Here is an 18,309-nt window from a genome sequence, read left to right on the forward strand (position 1 = left end):
GATATAGATGCATAGACATTGAAGGGCATATTACCAAGGCAGGTGAAATGAAATTATCGCTGCTTTTGCGTCCGTTTTCGGAAGCAATGCGGCGATAATTTCATTGCCCTATTAGCAAGCTGTCGTTAACATCAGTTAGCAACAGCTTTTAGGTGATAGCGAGCGATTTAAGGCCCGCTTTGCATGTCAGCGATATTTATCACTAATGACATGCAAAGTGGGCGTACCCAACCTGTTAACGACTGAGGGGCATATTATCAAGGGGTTTTATCTCCGCTTTTTTGGCTTTAAAAGCCAAGAAAGCGGAGATAAAATTATCTCCCTATTACCAAGCTGTCGCTAACACCAGTTAGCGACAGCTAATAGGAGATAGTGACCATCTTGGGCCCCGCTTTGCATGTCAGTGATATTTATCACTAATGACATGCAAAGTGGGCGTGCCAAGATGTTAGCGACTGAAAACAGTCGCTAACATCGCTATCTCCTATTACCAACTTTTGGAGATATTCGCGCTTAGCGCGAATATCTCCAAAAGCTAACACTTGCCCAGGAGCAGTTCTTAGCCATGTTATCCAATGGGAGGTGGATAACATGGCTAAGAGCATTTGCTCGATAATGCAAGAATATCGCTGACTTTTCAGCGATATTCATACATTGCGGCCGTTTTTTATCGCATTTGCGATAAACCTTGCTAATAGCAAGGTTTATCTGCGATAAAAATCGCCGATGTGCGGCCATAATTTTTGTCTCTAAACAAGTTAGAGACAAAAATTATCTCTATTGGTTGGTAATATGCCCCTGAAAGCAGTCGCTAACATCGCTATCGCCTATTATCAACGCAGGCGTAGTGATTAAAATATTCTCGCTAAGTGCAAATATTGACAAATCTTCCTATTAGCGATAATGTCTGAATATCGCTGAATTTCAAGGATATTCACGCATTTTGCCGCTATCGTCAGATATTTTATCGCTTTGGAGATAAACGTTGCCAATAGCATGTTATTTCTGCGATAAAATCCGGCGATGCGCGGCGATAAAAAAAATGTCGCTAAGCTTATTTAGCGATAAATATTACTAGTTGTTGATAATATGCACCTGAGTTCCCTAAGACCCCCTTAGGCCACTAAGATGAGAAACACGCAGTGACACAGAAAGTGTGCCATAGGACCTAGAGCAGACTAGGAAAATGGGCCTATTACATCCTGAAGTCATATAATTGGGTCGTAAAGGGTCCATTGCATCACTAAATGCCAGTGTCACTAATCACGCTGCACTATTTTGCCTGCCCCTCTGGAATATCTGGTTGATGATAGTGAATTATCATGCCTCTCCCAATGAATTGTCCCAATTGCACAAACAGTTCTGTGGATAAAGACTTGGATCATTTGAGGATCAGAGGTGGTATAAATTGCATCTGGTGTCTCTTATTAAACATCTGAACGTCCCTAATGGCACCCCCAATTAAAAAATGCGTTGGCCCTATTTTCAAAAAATTTGCTGTGACTTAAGGCATCATGTACATACCAATGAATTGTCCATTATTTTGCCAGAGAGACAGAGTTAATTTCCATCGCCCTGGTGGAGGAACTGGCCACTGTATTTATAAATGACTGCCAACCGGCAGAGACTTGCACCGAACAGAATCCTGAAGCAAAATATTTGTTTGAAAAGAAAAAGGAGAATGCTCCTTTTGCCATGTAAGTCCTCTCCCATGGTGAGGATAGCATTTAACAGTTTTTACTGCCTCTTACCAATTCCACGCCATGGGAGTCCTCTCCCATGGTGAGGGGACCATGTAGCAGCTCTCACTGCTCTTTACTTTAATGTACTTTTTTTTTTTATTTCTGTAATTTTTTATTGTATAATAAAATATATATTTACATGGAGCACGGAAAGGGCCGTCAGAGGGCCTTCATAATGGCAGAGAAGGAGTAGTCTCTGCTGTGATCAAAGATATGGTTCGCCCACACATAAATTTGGCAGGTATACCCTGTCGCTGTTGCGAAGGGCTATATACCACCAAAATACAAATTATCAGACATCTCTAATGTAAATTGTTATGTTGGGAGTCCTCCTAGTATGGCACGGATGTTGAAGCTTCACCCAAACTACACCCTTCTCTTTGAGAATGATTATCGTATTCTGGCTGGGTTGGGAGGAACTGACAGTGGTGACTGATTATCAGGACCAGATTTAGCACTGTTGGTGCCCGGTGCAACAATCTTTTTTTGGCACCTCCTCCCCATCCCCATATGACATCCTCCTCTGATTCCCTCACTACCACCCAGCAAAAGTGTCTTTCATCTCTCCATTGACCCTCTCTCAAATACATTTAGGGCCAGATGTACGACCATTTTTGCGTACCCATTTGCACATCCAAAAACAGCATAGGCAATATACAATTCTTATTTTATGACTTGCATTTTTTTGCAACTTGTAATATAGGCATTTGCAACTCAATATTAGGAAGGGGTGTTCCCTACCTAATGGCGTGCGCAGCCCTATGTAAGAATGTTTTGTGTCCTCAATTGCGGGCGCAAAACACACGCCTTCAAGAGGGTGTTAATGGGGTCGCAAAAGGGAAGGGGTACCCAGGGGACCCCTTCCCCTTTGCAAATGCAGGGGAAAATATTGTTAAGGGAAGGCAGTGGTCCCAGGGACCACTGCCTGCCCGTAATAAATTAAACAAAATCTTAATTTATTTTTTTAAATGCAGCCCGTTTTCCTTTAAGCAAAACTCGCTGCATTTAAAAAAAACTGCTTTATTTAACCCCTTCCATGCTTTTGACGAACCCCAGCCGTCATGCTCCACGGTGCTCGTGTGCTGATGACGGCTGGGGTTCGTCACGGCCCCGCCCTGTTCGTTCGGCGGCAGCACACGGGGGGAATCGCCGCACGGAAGGGGTTAAAAGCAGTCCCCGACATGGTGGTCTGCTGAGCCGAGCAGGCCACCATTACTGGGAGGGCCTGCCATTCCCAATGGCCTCGCAAATTGTGAGAGGCTCATTAATATTCATGAGCTTCTCTATTTGCGACCCCATAGGGAATCGCTAACAGTGTGAAATACACTGTTGTACATAGGAAATAACGCCTCACTAATTGCGAGTCGCAAAAGTCTCACAATTTGTGAGGTGCTATTTCCAGGGTCGTACATCTGGCCTTTAATTTGTTTTATAGCACTGGTTAAGGCTGACTTTACTAATCCACTCAGCTATCCACATCAAATACAGATCCGTTCTCTGCAACAGGCATACTAACTTTCTGCGCTACTTTATGGAGAGTAACAACTATCACTTGACAAAACTTTTCTCTCTCTTCCTAGCAGAAACATTAATCACAAAAGTTTGTAGTGTAGTTCCTGTATCCCTGATAGGCTCTGCGCATTGGAATAATATACACTATAGTTTTGACATAGGACTGAGGTAAGTATGTCTCTATCAAGTACATTAAACTTCATTACTTGTGTGTGCCAGCTAATTCGGAGGTCACTAGAAACTTCTGGAATGAACAAGAAGGGATTAGTTTCTGACAACCACATAAACATGACAACTTTGTTTCCCTTTAGAATCGGAACAGTCTCAGAATCGTGAAAACAATAGATAACAGTTTCACTCAGTCAATCGTGCATGCTTCGTTTCTACAGAGGTTGCACAGAAATAGATGGACAGGCGTTTCAATAAAAGGGTTTATTGAACAGTCTTATTAATCGTGCAAGAGATATGAGCTGCTTAAACCGTAAGCCAGAATGCAAAGTATAATACGTACAGCGGTAGCAGTAAGATAAAATCATACTGCAATAGCATGGCTTGTAGCTATGACATGTATTCATAAAAATACATACATAACTAAAACTGGCTAAATTATAAATACTCAACTGGTGCTTCTAGCTAGTTCTCGCCCACAGTGTACCTAACCTAAGTGTAGTACGAGGTGAATAGTAGGTGCTGTTTTTCTATAGTCTAGTTCAGCTATAGTTTAGATTGGTGTTGCCAAGATTTGCCAAAAGTCCCTCTAGGTTCTAGTCCGCTCCATACCTTAGAATGAGAGAGGTTGGAATCTCTCTCTGGGTCTCGATCTCTAACACCCCACAAGGGGAGTCAGAAACACTGGAGCTGGATTCTCTGCGAGGAGGATGACAGCGTCCGGTCAGTGCGTCAGGCGGGGACTCGATCTCCTTCTGAACTTGCCGTGGCGAACCGCGTCCTGCAAGTATGCAGCTGGATTGTACCGTGCACCGTAGTTTGCCAGGGCAAGTGATGGTATATTTATACCTTGAAGGTGTTTTAGTAATGCCAGTATTGACGTAAAAGTCAGGCTTAGGAACGTCATGAATGAACCCCTAAGGAATAGATGTTCATGCATAATAAATGAGTTCTTGGAGAAATCAATAATCCAAGCAAGGGGAAGTCCTAAAGGCTTAAGAGTCTGGTTTTCCAAGAACTCGTTGTGATGTAGTTGGACGGATGTAGGTGATCATGCCTGTGTTTGATTCACATGGATAATGCCTAAATAACGGTTCGGTTGCTATGCCTAAATAAGGGCAACGGAAACTGTGCCTATATAAGTAGTTGGACGGATCCAGGTGACCATGCCTGTATTTGATTCGCATGGATAATGCCTAAATAAGGGTTGGGTTGCTATGCCTAAATAAGGGCAGCGGGAATTGTGCCTAAATAAGGGCATGATTTACAACAAGGGGTGGTGAGGGACAGAGTCTCTGAATTAAGCAGAATACTCTCACCCAGTCAAGAGATCAGGGCTAGATCCAACACCGTTTTTTAGCTCATTGCACCATCCCAGTTTCAGAACCTGGCTGTATGCAAATTAGTCTGTTCCTGTCCCAGTGCATGATGGGAACAGGGCAAACCAAACTACAAAAGCCAATTCTTACACTGGGAAGGAAACAAGCTTCCGGGGACCGGTTTCTGGCATTACAGCCGTCTTCGGCCCGGCTTGCTTGAATCCTGATGGTGCAATGAGCAAGGGACTCATGTCTGAGTATACCCTTCCACGCTTAGGGTGGACAAAATTATTTACAACAAGGGGTGGTGAGGGACAGAGTCTCTGAATTAAGCAGAATACTCTCACCCAGTCAAGAGATCAGGGCTAGATCCAACACCGTTTTTTAGCTCATTGCACCATCCCAGTTTCAGAACCTGGCTGTATGCAAATTAGTCTGTTACTGTCCCAGTGCATGATGGGAACAGGGCAAACCAAACTACAAAAGCCAATTCTTACACTGGGAAGGAAACAAGCTTCCGGGGACCGGTTTCTGGCATTACAGCCGTCTTCGGCCCGGCTTGCTTGAATCCTGATGGTGCAATGAGCAAGGGATTCATGTCTGAGTATACCCTTCCACGCTTGGGGTGGACAAAATTATTTACAACAAGGGGTGGTGAGGGACAGAGTCTCTGAATTAAGCAGAATACTCTCACCCAGTCAAGAGATCAGGGCTAGATCCAACACCGTTTTTTAGCTCATTGCACCATCCCAGTTTCAGAACCTGGCTGTATGCAAATTAGTCTGTTCCTGTCCCAGTGCATGATGGGAACAGGGCAAACCAAACTACAAAAGCCAATTCTTACACTGGGAAGGAAACAAGCTTCCGGGGACCAGTTTCTGGCATTACAGCCGTCTTCGGCCCGGCTTGCTTGAATCCTGATGGTGCAATGAGCAAGGGACTCATGTCTGAGTATACCCTTCCACGCTTAGGGTGGACAAAATTATTTACAACAAGGGGTGGCGAGGGACAGAGTCTCTGAATTAAGCAGAATACTCTCACCCAGTCAAGAGATCAGGGCTAGATCCAACACCGTTTTTTAGCTCATTGCACCATCCCAGTTTCAGAACCTGGCTGTATGCAAATTAGTCTGTTCCTGTCCCAGTGCATGATGGGAACAGGGCAAACCAAACTACAAAAGCCAATTCTTACACTGGGAAGGAAACAAGCTTCCGGGGAAGGGTATGCTCAGATGTGAGTCCCTTGCTCATTGCACCATCAGGATTCAAGCAAGCCGGGCCGAAGACGGCTGAAATGCCAGAAACCGGTCCCCGGAAGCTTGTTTCCTTCCCAGTGTAAGAATTGGCTTTTGTAGTCTGGTCTGCCCTGTTCCCATGATGCACTGGGCCAGGGACAGACTAATTTGCATACAGCCAGGTTCTGAAACTGGGATGGTGCAATGAGCTAAAAAACGGTGTTGGATCTAGCCCTGATCTCTTGACTGGGTGAGAGTACTCTGCTTAATTCAGAGACTCTGTCCATCACCACCCCTTGTTGTAAATAATTTTGTCCACCCTAAGCGTGGAAGGGTATGCTCAGATGTGAGTCCCTTGCTCATTGCACCATCAGCATTCAAGCAAGCCGGGCCGAAGACGGCTGAAATGCCAGAAACCGGTCCCCGGAAGCTTGTTTCCTTCCCAGTGTAAGAATTGGCTTTTGTAGTCTGGTCTGCCCTGTTCCCATGATGCACTGGGCCAGGGACAGACTAATTTGCATACAGCCAGGTTCTGAAACTGGGATGGTGCAATGAGCTAAAAAACGGTGTTGGATCTAGCCCTGATCACTTGACTGGGTGAGAGTACTCTGCTTAATTCAGAGACTCTGTCCATCACCACCCCTTGTTGTAAATAATTTTGTCCACCCTAAGCGTGGAAGGGTATGCTCAGATGTGAGTCCCTTGCTCATTGCACCATCAGGATTCAAGCAAGCCGGGCCGAAGACGGCTGAAATGCCAGAAACCAGTCCCCGGAAGCTTGTTTCCTTCCCAGTGTAAGAATTGGCTTTTGTAGTCTGGTCTGCCCTGTTCCCATGATGCTCTGGGCCAGGGACAGACTAATTTGCATACAGCCAGGTTCTGAAACTGGGATGGTGCAATGAGCTAAAAAACGGTGTTGGATCTAGCCCTGATCTCTTGACTGGGTGAGAGTACTCTGCTTAATTCAGAGACTCTGTCCATCACCACCCCTTGTTGTAAATAATTTTGTCCACCCTAAGCGTGGAAGGGTATGCTCAGATGTGAGTCCCTTGCTCATTGCACCATCAGGATTCAAGCAAGCCGGGCCGAAGACGGCTGAAATGCCAGAAACCGGTCCCCGGAAGCTTGTTTCCTTCCCAGTGTAAGAATTGGCTTTTGTAGTCTGGTCTGCCCTGTTCCCATGATGCACTGGGCTAGGGACAGACTAATTTGCATACAGCCAGGTTCTGAAACTGGGATGGTGCAATGAGCTAAAAAACGGTGTTGGATCTAGCCCTGATCTCTTGACTGGGTGAGAGTACTGTGCTTAATTCAGAGACTCTGTCCATCACCACCCCTTGTTGTAAATAATTTTGTCCACCCTAAGCGTGGAAGGGTATGCTCAGATGTGAGTCCCTTGCTCATTGCACCATCAGGATTCAAGCAAGCCGGGCTGAAGACGGCTGAAATGCCAGAAACAGGTCCCCGGAAGCTAGTTTCCTTCCCAGTGTAAGAATTGGCTTTTGTAGTCTGGTCTGCCCTGTTCCCATGATGCACTGGGCCAGGGACAGACTAATTTGCATACAGCCAGGTTCTGAAACTGGGATGGTGCAATGAGCTAAAAAACGGTGTTGGATCTAGCCCTGATCTCTTGACTGGGTGAGAGTACTCTGCTTAATTCAGAGACTCTGTCCATCACCACCCCTTGTTGTAAATAAATAAGGGCATGAGTCAGGAAACCTATATGCGGTATCTAAATCGACACACAACAAGTTAGCATGACATTTTTATCGATGCCTGAAAGCTGGACGCACAAGAAACTCTACAGCAAGTGGTATTAAATAGTACTTTATTGCTAAACACTGCACCCCACTAAGGTTTGTGACCCCCCCTTCAGGTCAGCAGCCAGTGCAACTACACCTGTCGCATTGCCCTAAAGCCGGCCCTGCTGATTACAGTGGAAGGGTCAGGCAATTTTTGCATGTCACTTATAGGTAGAGTTGCTTACTGGCTTCTCTTTGGAAAAGGTCTTCTTAGTCTCCCTCATCTGGGCCCTTCATGCCATCCAGAGGAACACAGGCAGAGGATGCTTCTTTGTGGGGTGAATGTCTAATATGTGTGTGGTGCATTCAAAGTATAGGACTCCATTTAGGAACTCCTGTTTATGCATAGCCAGCAAAACGGTGCCAGGATGGGGGCTTGGAATGATTCTTTGTGTATTAGGGGTAGTCTACAAACGTTTCAGTGTCACTCTTTTGAAGGGCTCTAGAATGTAAATAGAATATTGTTCAAAGTCATCGCCCTCTGAGAAGTTCCTACTACCAGGCCCCAGGAGTATCACCCAAACAGATTTCTGTAGGGGTTACAGAGCTCTGCTCTGGATTAATTTTGTGGCCTTCACAGGGGCCTGCTTTGAATTACTTTTGTAGCCTTTGTTCCTCACCTTTGAAATGGCACATCTGACTAATTCTCTTACTGCCCGTTTTGGTCGTTGCTCGCTCGCTTCCCTTTCTGTGGGTGTGTCCTATCAATTAATTAATCAATCAGTCAACTGAGGTTTGTAAAGCGTGGGAGGGGTTCCAGGCGCTGGCCTCTTGCTGATGAAGGGGGCATAGTCAAAAAAGGCAGGCCTTGAGTCCCTTTCTGAATTCCATGAGAGAGGATGAGATTCAGAGGTGCAGAGGAAGGTCATTCAAGGACTTAGTGATGAGGCAAGAGAAGGCACATCCTCCACTGTTGCTTAAGTGGATGCGGAAAGTGTGAGTGTGGGAGGCAAAGCGCAGGTGTCTCAAGAGTTGGTAGAAATTCAGGCGGTGGTTGATGTATGCTGGTCTATGGTTGTGGAGGTTTTTTAATCTGCAGAATGTTTGGTGCACTGGTGCCCTTTTATGGACACTTTTGGTAAAATATATTTTTGGACCTAAACATCTTCTGTCCTTCCCATTCCACTTCTAACTAGAGTAATGCACTATGTTTAGAACATATTATTTATTGTTGCTCTACAACCTTTTTATTTATACCATTGTTTGCCAAATCATACACCTCGTAATCCTCCATTCACATTACCATTACATTTTGTTTTTTCAAATATTTTGTGTCTTCACTTAAAACGTATGCACTTTTTTATTACAGCTTGCTTTGGATCATTCTTTAGTTTTCTCAAAAGTTCTTTTGTTTCATGTAATTTCAAATTACACATTCTTCGAGTATTCCAGAAGAGTAGTCTTGTGTTCAATCAGGCCACCAAAAGCGAAACATAGGCTAGCCTCTCAAAACTAGTTATTTTTCCTTGAAGGAGGTGTTAACGCGGGATTACTGGTTACTAGTTACCTTACCAGCTCCCAAGCCAAGTCGACTGGATCGTTGGTACCTGTCATTGAGTAAAAGGCAATCTAACAATAGGTCAATCAATTAAGAACTTACACCACTCTAAATGACTACTGACCAGGATTAAGTTTCAAAGATTTAATATAAAGTCAAAGATAACTGAAGATACAAACTTCTCAAGATGAGATTCAAAAGATAAACCGGTATCACTATGAACATAAACTCTTTGAATAGTCTGAGTCTGCAAAACAGAATAATGAGTACAAGTTCGAATATCATGAGCGTTGCCAAAATGGATACAAGTTGCAACCTCAAAGTCATTACAGAAAAGAAAATTCAGGTTAGTCTGTCCCTACACTACACTAAGTGACATCCCTACTTAACAAGATCTTTACCCCTCTAGGTGTCAGCTGTGGTGACTTCCTAAGAAGATCACGCACTTCTCTTTGTCTCTTTTCTGATAATGGGTCTCTCCTGATCAGTCAATCTGCCTACCCATCCGCTTCCTTAGGCTCCCAAAATCATCTGCTCTGCTCTCCTCCCGGATCACTTTCCCTAATACCAAATCACATTTCCGATAGGAACGCCCCTTGGGACGCCCCTCACGTGGTACATCTTTGCGCGGCAAACTCCATGATGGTACTCTTCAAGACCCTCGTTAAAGTTGACCTTGGCTCCCAGGCTTCTTCTCCAGTGCGCCGATACCCCCTGAAATTCCTGAAGACTCCTACAGGCCTGCGCCAAGCGCCACTGAACAAAGCTCCATTCATTTCGACTGATTAGGACCCCTCGCACCTGCATACATACAGGCCGTCCCGCAGTGGGCCTCAAATTCCAAACTCCACCATATCTATAGGTCATAAAGCATTATGGAAAGCTCTGTACTTGGCACCTCTCGACTTCTCCTCTAACGAGCACATTACAAATCAAAAAGAACATCCCTATCAGTTCGGGCCCTACTTGATTTACATGAAGCGGGTCCCTGCATTCTGGAAACCTTTAACTTGATTTAAACAGCATTCTTAACTAACATACGTTTCTTAAAGCACACATCTATAAAGCATATATTTCAAACTAAATTTGATAATACATTTTGGAAGAACCACGTTAACCCCACCTCACATTATTTTAGCAGCACGTTTAGATTTTCTGTGAATTGCCATGAGGCCTACACAATATACTGGTTTTGTAGAGTTCCACTTAACTCTTACATGATTCCTTTAACATGAGAACGTGAGGTTTTCATATTCATTCCAACACTTCTACATTAATCTCACACAGTTATGATTATTGTTACTCTACTTAAACATTCTATACATTTCACTACTGAATATAAAACACTCGTGTGCAAAGCATGTTTAAACTAATTACGTGCTTGTAAATATGGTGCACTTATACATTTTTCAGACTTGTGCTCTCTCAATCCCCCCTTTGATGACCTTCAGGGGTCATCACCATCAAAACACCATCACAAAACGTGGAACTCTTCAAAGTGAGGTCGTGGCAGTACCACTTCTTTTCATTGTCTCTAATGCCTTCAGACTCTTATATTGTGTATCCTGCATCGCTGTCAACCTTTTCTCCTGTTCTCTCATAGATCTCTGCAACCTGTTTGCTCTATACCACTGATACAAACGCACCAATCCCCACAAAGTGATTACACAAATCACAATTATGATGATGGGTTTCAGTATGTACCAAACGATACCCTTTCCTAGGTTGGCAAACCAACCTCCAACTTTACCCATTCCATGACCTACTTTTTCCCACACGTTTATCTTTGTCAGATCCTCAATTTCGTGGTGTATGGCAGTGATGTTTCGTATATACTTTTCTAGAGGTTTTGAATTGTCTGGAATGTAAGTGCAACATTCCTGGACCTTCAAAGCCTTACAGACTCCGCCCTCTTTGGCTAACAGAACATCTAAAGCAAGTCGGTTCTGAAGAACCATTGCCCTTATCGATTGCATCTCACCCTCCACCAGCATTAATGATCTAGCAGTACTGGCAGATAACCTATCTACGACTGTAGCCAGTCTCCTAATTTTGATGTCATTCAGTATCACTCCTAGGATAGGGAATGCAGCACCGAATACATCCCCAATTACTTCTGCTGCACCCAGCCCTCTCTTCCCTCTAGTTGGTATTCCTTTCTTTGTCGTTTCTAAATTCTCAACATGATATATTTTAGGGAAGACAATAGCCAGATAGCATGATCCGTACCAATTATCTGGTAGCTTCACATAGGCATTTCTTCCACATACAAAATATACATTTGGAATTGCTTGCATCTCTTTCAGAAAGTCTTTGGAGTAGTACTCCAATTGAAAGGCATGTTCACAACTGACTTGACCTACATACAGATTCTCATAATAGGAGTAACTCCTGTGAATACACAGTTTCCCCCATTTCTCCTTGTCTAAAGCAATTGGGCCAAAGCTACCCTTTCTTTGATGTATCCTTTCCTCCTTGGTCCAATCTGTTTCCCATTGTCCTGAGGCCTTTAGAATCTTCTGCCTCCTGTATCTAGTATCTACCTGCCCTATAAACTTTTTCTCGATTTCTGATACTTGGCAAGTCAGATTATTTCTTCGGGCATGTGAAGTATCTAACGTTTTCCATGGAATGAACCATTTGTGTAATCTGTCTTCGCTCTTGTAATAGTCCCACTTATTCAGATGCTTGTAATTTGGGACCTCTGGTAATGTCGAGTCAAAATTCGAGAAATAATACTCGAACCCCTCTCGTCCATAGAATATGCTCAACAATAAACTACATGTAATTCCATATGTCAATGGAAGATGATGGTATCTGATACCCTCCTCTACCGAAGCTGGTAATTGCATACAAACGTAGCAATTCTTCGCCTCCATGACATCAATGTATTCGTAAAGCAATTTTGCATAAGCATTTGACCTGAAATTTCCCTGTGACTCGTCTGTGTGTAACCTTTTAATTTCTGCATCTAACAACGCTTTGTCTTTATCATTGATGTTTCCCTTATAATTAACCGTAGTGGTTCTCGGTGTTGACACTCCCTTGATTTCCTTGACTGCAGTTGCATCCCTCTCGTGTCCCACTATGTATGAGACAGTAACCACTAAAACTATAAGTGAAATCACCACCCCTAAAGTGTGCCAACTATACATTTCGCCCTGCGGTTCGGGTTGCCAGCCTCCATGATCTCAAACAGTGTAGCTCTTGACGTTCTTCCAGCATTCACTTCTTCTTCTCTCTGAACAAAGTCTTTCTTTAAGACAATGTCTCTCTCTCTCTCTCTTTGGAATCTGAGAAGCTGACAATTTTCTCCGCAAAACAGTTTAAAGTCCTGTAAGAAATAGACAACCCTAGCCCTTCTCCATCCTCTAAAAGGGAGACCCTATCATTTTCTTCTTCCACTCGGCGCTAGGTTATCTTGCAGCAATTTATTTTCAAAGTCCTTTCCAAAAAGTCTTTTATCAAGCAGAATCTATATATGTTGCAAGGAGTGACACTACGTCTTCATAAATGTCCATTCGAAGAAACATTCCCTCAAGTATTGGGCATTCCTTGCAGCAACATGGGAATTCAACTGTCTCTAGGATTATTCTCCTTATTTCACTCTGGACCAGGGGACGAACAAAATGAAGAGTTAATGTCTTTTCAATCTCCACTCCTGGTACTATCAGTTCTACATCCACAGTTACAAAGGGGTCCGTTCTGACCAGGATCACCTTCTTCACTTTCCCAGTTCTGCGCCCCTTTGAAGACATTTACAACAAGGTATTAATCCAAGACAATGAGTGTTCCAAGAACTTCCACTACTCGCTCAAGCATTTCCAGTCGAAGAAGAGTTCCCTCCAACACTGGATATCGTGAACAGCAAACCGGAAAATCAACTGTCTCTAAAATCAATTTTCTTATTCCGCTTAGGAGAGGAGGATAGACGATGTTGAGTGTCAGCAACCTTTCGGTCTCCGCCCCCGGTAGCAGAAACAGTATTTGCACTGTAATGATCGGATCAGTTCTGATCAGGTTCACTTCCCTGACCCTCCCGGTTCTGTGCCCCACCGACATCTGCAACGAGGTAGGTCCAATCAGGAGTAGAGTATCTTCTACTAGGCACTCGCACCCTCCTTGACCTTCTAGGACCCTCCTCGGCTTGATCCTGGGTATCTTCTTCTGGATCCGAGTCTTCGGATATAGGAGCAAGCGTTTCTTCCTGAGCCGACCTTAAACTTAGCCTCCTTCTTCTTTCCGGCCAAGTGGCAGCTCCAATCGTTGGTCCCCTATTTCTCGTCCTCACACTCGGTTCTTGATCGCTCTGGTACTGATCTGTGTCTGTGTCGTATTCACTGCAGCTCTCTCCTTCGGTTGCATCTTCAGTCTCACTGCCGTCCTGTCTTCTCTCTTCGTCTGGATCCGATGCGTTCCCCACTTCTTCCGACACCCCCTCAGCCGATCCGATCCCCTCTTGTGACTCTTCTTCCACGTCTGGACTTTCGTCTGGGATAGGAGCTGTTTCTTCTAGGGGTGCTGGAACTCTTCGAGTATGGGATGCATGGATCCAATTTGGCAGCCCCCCGCACTTCACCGCGGTGTTCGTGATCAGGATTACCTGAAAGGGCCCACGCCAGCGCACATCTAGGCAGTTCTTCCAGACGTGCTTCTTGACCAACACCCAATCTCCTGGGTTCAGGCCATGACACAGATTCCTTGATGCTGGAACTTCAGCCGCCTGCACCTGAAGGGACACAAAATGGATGGCGTCAGACAGTCCCTTACAATAATCCAAGATCAGATCATCTGTAATATTCAATAGGGCAGCAGTTGGAACTGTGGGAAGTCTCATGGCCCTCCCCATCAGAATCTCGTGTGGAGAGAGACCTGTCCTCCTGTCAGGTGTGCTGCGCATGCTCATGAGCACTAAAGGAAGAGCATCTGGCCAACTCAAAGATGTGGATGCCACTACTTTAGCCAATCTATTCTTCAGAGTGCCGTTCACTTGTTCCACAATTCCTGAGGCTTCTGGTCGATAACTACAATGCAGTTTTTGATCAATCTTTAATGTGGAGCACAACATCTTCACTATTTCGCTGTTAAAATGTTTTCCTCTGTCCGATTCCAGAGAGGCAGCACCCCGAAGCGCGGTATCAACTCCCTGAGTAACAATTTAGCCACTGTGAGTGTATCGCACCTACGTGTAGGGTACGCTTCAACCCATCTGGAAAATATACATACAACCACCAGCACATACCTAAGGCGGTTAACTCTTGGCATTTCAATAAAGTCTAATTGCATTCTATTGAAAGGCCCCCCCGACCTCCCAATGTGACTCAGTGTGACTGGTGTTCGTTTGCCTATGTTCAGTTGTTGGCAGGTAACACATCGCTTGCATACTGATTCTGCCGCTATCCTAAATTTTGGGCAATACCAAGTCTGCCTAAACACTCTCATCATAGCGTCTCTTCCTAGGTGTACAGGACCATGTATTTGCCTTGCCATGGGATTCGCTAGTTCCTCAGGTAACACAGCCCTCCCATCTGCTGAAATCCAAAAATCCATTTCACTTCGCACGCAACCTGCTATTTCCCATGCCTTTTTCTCTGTTTCAGGTGCGTTCTCCTGCATCATTCTTAAATCCTCCCAAGTGTCTACAGTCTCTAACATCATGCTTAATTCTGTCTTTTCTTCAGCACCATCTATTTCTACTTTTGAAAAAGAATAATCTTGTTCCGCACAATAGCGTGCGACCTCATCAGCGTACCTGTTGCCTTGTGACACAAAATCTGTATTCTTAGTATGGGCTACACACTTTACAATTGCAATGGCAACTGGACCTTGTAGTGCTTCTAACAACAATCGCACAAATTCTCCATTTCGAATGGGCGAACCAGAGGAGGTCATGTAACCTCTCTGAGACCACAACTGCCCGAAATCGTGAACCACACCGAAACCATATTGGCTGTCAGTGTATATGGTGACTCTCTTTCCGTTTCCTGCTATGCAGGCACGGGTTAGGGCAATGATTTCGGCTACCTGTGCGGAATGTACTCCTTCCAGGCAAGCGGCTTCCACAACTCCAGTAATGGTACAGACAGCATAAGCTGCTCTCAACCGACCAGTATCGTCTCTTAAACATGAGCCATCAACAAAGTAAATCTCATCAGGGTCAGACAATGGCTCATCCACAATATCTGGTCTGGGTTTCGTGCATAGTTCAGTCACATCAAGGCAATCGTGGTCTTCACATCCTTCGCCTTCTATTACAGTAGGTAATGGCATCAAAGTAGCAGGATTCAAGACAGAGCATCTCCTGAGTGTCACGTTCTCCGCGGCAAGAATAACTTGCTCGTAGCGCGTGAGCCTACTATTGGTCAGATGCTGCATCTTCGTCCTGGTCATTACAATTCAACTGAATGTGGTACATACACCACTACTGGATGTCCCATTACAATACTCTCGCTCCTTTCAATGCTGACACCTGTTGCAGCAACGGATTTGAGACATCCGGGCAACGCTGCGGCTACTGGATCTAACGTAGCCGAAAAATATGCAACTGGTCTACGGGCATTTCCGTGGGTCTGTGCCAAGACTGACAAAGCACATCCCTCTCTCTCACAGCAATAGAGTGAAAATGATTTCTGGTAATCGGGCATTCCCAGAGCCGGAGCACGACATAAATCGTCTCTCAGCTGCAAGAACGCCACCAGACATTCTTCGTCCCATGGTACCGGATCACTCACCTCCTTGTGCGTCAGTTTCTGTAAGGGCTTTGCTTTCAGTGAAAAGTTAACTATCCACTGTCGGCAGTAACCCACCATCCCTAAGAACATTCTAACTTCTCTCTGTGTTGTAGGCGCATTCATCTTCATTATCGCCTCAATCCTCTCTGGGGACACCTTGCGTTTTCCTTTTTCTAACCGGTGTCCCAAATACTGCACTTCAGTCAGACAATACTGTAACTTGCTCGGAGATACCTTATGTCCATTTCCAGCTAAATGGTTCAGTAAGGCAATTGAGTCTGCTTTACAGGCTTCCTCTGTCTCTGACGCAACAAGTAGGTCATCTATGTACTGTACCAGAACCGAATTCTGCGGCAGTACTAGATTTTCGAGATTCTTTTTCAACAACTGATTGAAGATGGATGGGCTGTCTGTGAACCCTTGTGGGATTCGACACCATGTTAAAACGCGATCTTCCATTTTAAAAGCGAAAAGATACCTGCTCTCTTCATCCAATGGGATTGAAAAGAAAGCCTGACAAAGATCTATCACTGTGAACCATTCTGCTTGACATGGTATTTGAAACAGTATCACTGATGGATTTGGTACCACGGGACAACATGAAACGACTATGTTGTTAATTTTTCGTAAATCCTGCACTATCCTGAATTTCCCACTAGGTTTCTGCAAACCCATAATCGGGGAGTTACAAGGACTACCCACGATTTCTTTCAGTATTCCCTGTTGAATCATTGATTCAATCACAGGTTTTATTCCTGCAATCGTTTCCTGGGACAATTTATATTGAGGCGTTCTTGGAAACTCGGCATTTGGTTTTACCAGTATTTTTACCGGTTCTACCCCTTTAATCAATCCTATTTCTTCTTCTGTGAAATCCCATACCTCTGACGCCACTGCATCTCTTAAGTCTTGGGGAAGATCTTCTACTGTCAGAGTAGGATATAATTCTACACAGGATTTTGAGTTTGCTAACTTGAAAGTAGCATCATCGTCTGTAGTCTGTACCTCCACTCCTTGCGGGGTGCAGTATATTGTGCAGTTCAATTTGCACAACAAATCCCTTCCTAACAGACATACCGGACTCGAATCACAAACCACAAACTGATGTTCGTTCATATGGTTTCCTATCTTCACAGACACTGGTTCTGTCAATGGACTAGTCAGCCTTTTATTTGCGACTCCTACCACCTGAATTGTTTCCCCTGACATCGGCAAGTCAGGAACCACCGCTGACCTCAGAGTTGATCGGGTAGCCCCAGTATCCACTAAGAACGGTGTGGGACACCCTGCCACTTCTGCCTCAACAAATGGCCCTCTTTGATCCACCTCTAGGACTGCCCCGAGGGTACAGTCCTCTTCACTGCTCACACGTTGTCCTGTCAATGGATCAATGTAATAACACTTTTCTTCCTCGATGAAGAGAGGCATCTGTTTAAAGACCTTTCCCCCTGTCGCTATTTTCGGTGGCTGTGGGAATTGTGCCCGTGGAGCCGAAGTCCCCCCTTTGGCCACCTTGCTTCCTGGAACTGTCACCTTTGGAGCTGGGACTTCTTGAACCTGCTCTTCTACTTCTAGCTCTCCATTTTCAGGGTTAAAGGGACACTCGCGTCGCCAATGTCCCACCTGGTGACACAAATGGCACTTTGTCGTTTTCTTTAAAGTGGCAAAGTCTACCCTAGGTCTCTGCCCTTCTTCATTATCTTTGTTCTGACCGTTTGGTTTTCGTCCCATCCCCTGCTTCTGCTGTCCACCCTTCCCTGCTGACTGCATATGCACTACCATCAACTTCTCCTTTAGATTCTTCGCTTTAGAATCTATTTCGTCACTGCAGTATCTCGCATATCGCAAGATCTCATCTAGTGGTTTGTTCTGCCAGCAGATTAAATGTTGCTGTATCATCAAACAAATATCAGGTCTCAACCCCAAGACAAACTTTGACACAAACTGCCCTATATCTTTGGGATCCATTACATCGAGTCCACTGTATTGTTTGAATGTTTTCAATAATCTCTCATAAAACTCGTGAACTGTCTCCTTGGGTTCCTGCCTCGTTCGGTCTATTTTCACCCAATCTATATCCTGTGGTGGTACCTTATCTTTCAGCCATGCTATTACCCTTTCATACTTTCGCATGACAATCTCGGACGGTCCATTAGTTCGAGCATCCCTCACTGGTTCAGTATTTGGCCATTCAACACTAGTCTTGCACGGGGTCCACAAATCAGATGGGACCACAATGTCAAACAACGTGTTCAAATCAATCCACAATACTTTCGAGATCTTTACAAACCTTTCTACCTGCT

Source organism: Lissotriton helveticus, chromosome 8 (genome assembly GCF_964261635.1).
Source record: "Lissotriton helveticus chromosome 8, aLisHel1.1, whole genome shotgun sequence".
Taxonomy (NCBI): domain Eukaryota; kingdom Metazoa; phylum Chordata; class Amphibia; order Caudata; family Salamandridae; genus Lissotriton; species Lissotriton helveticus.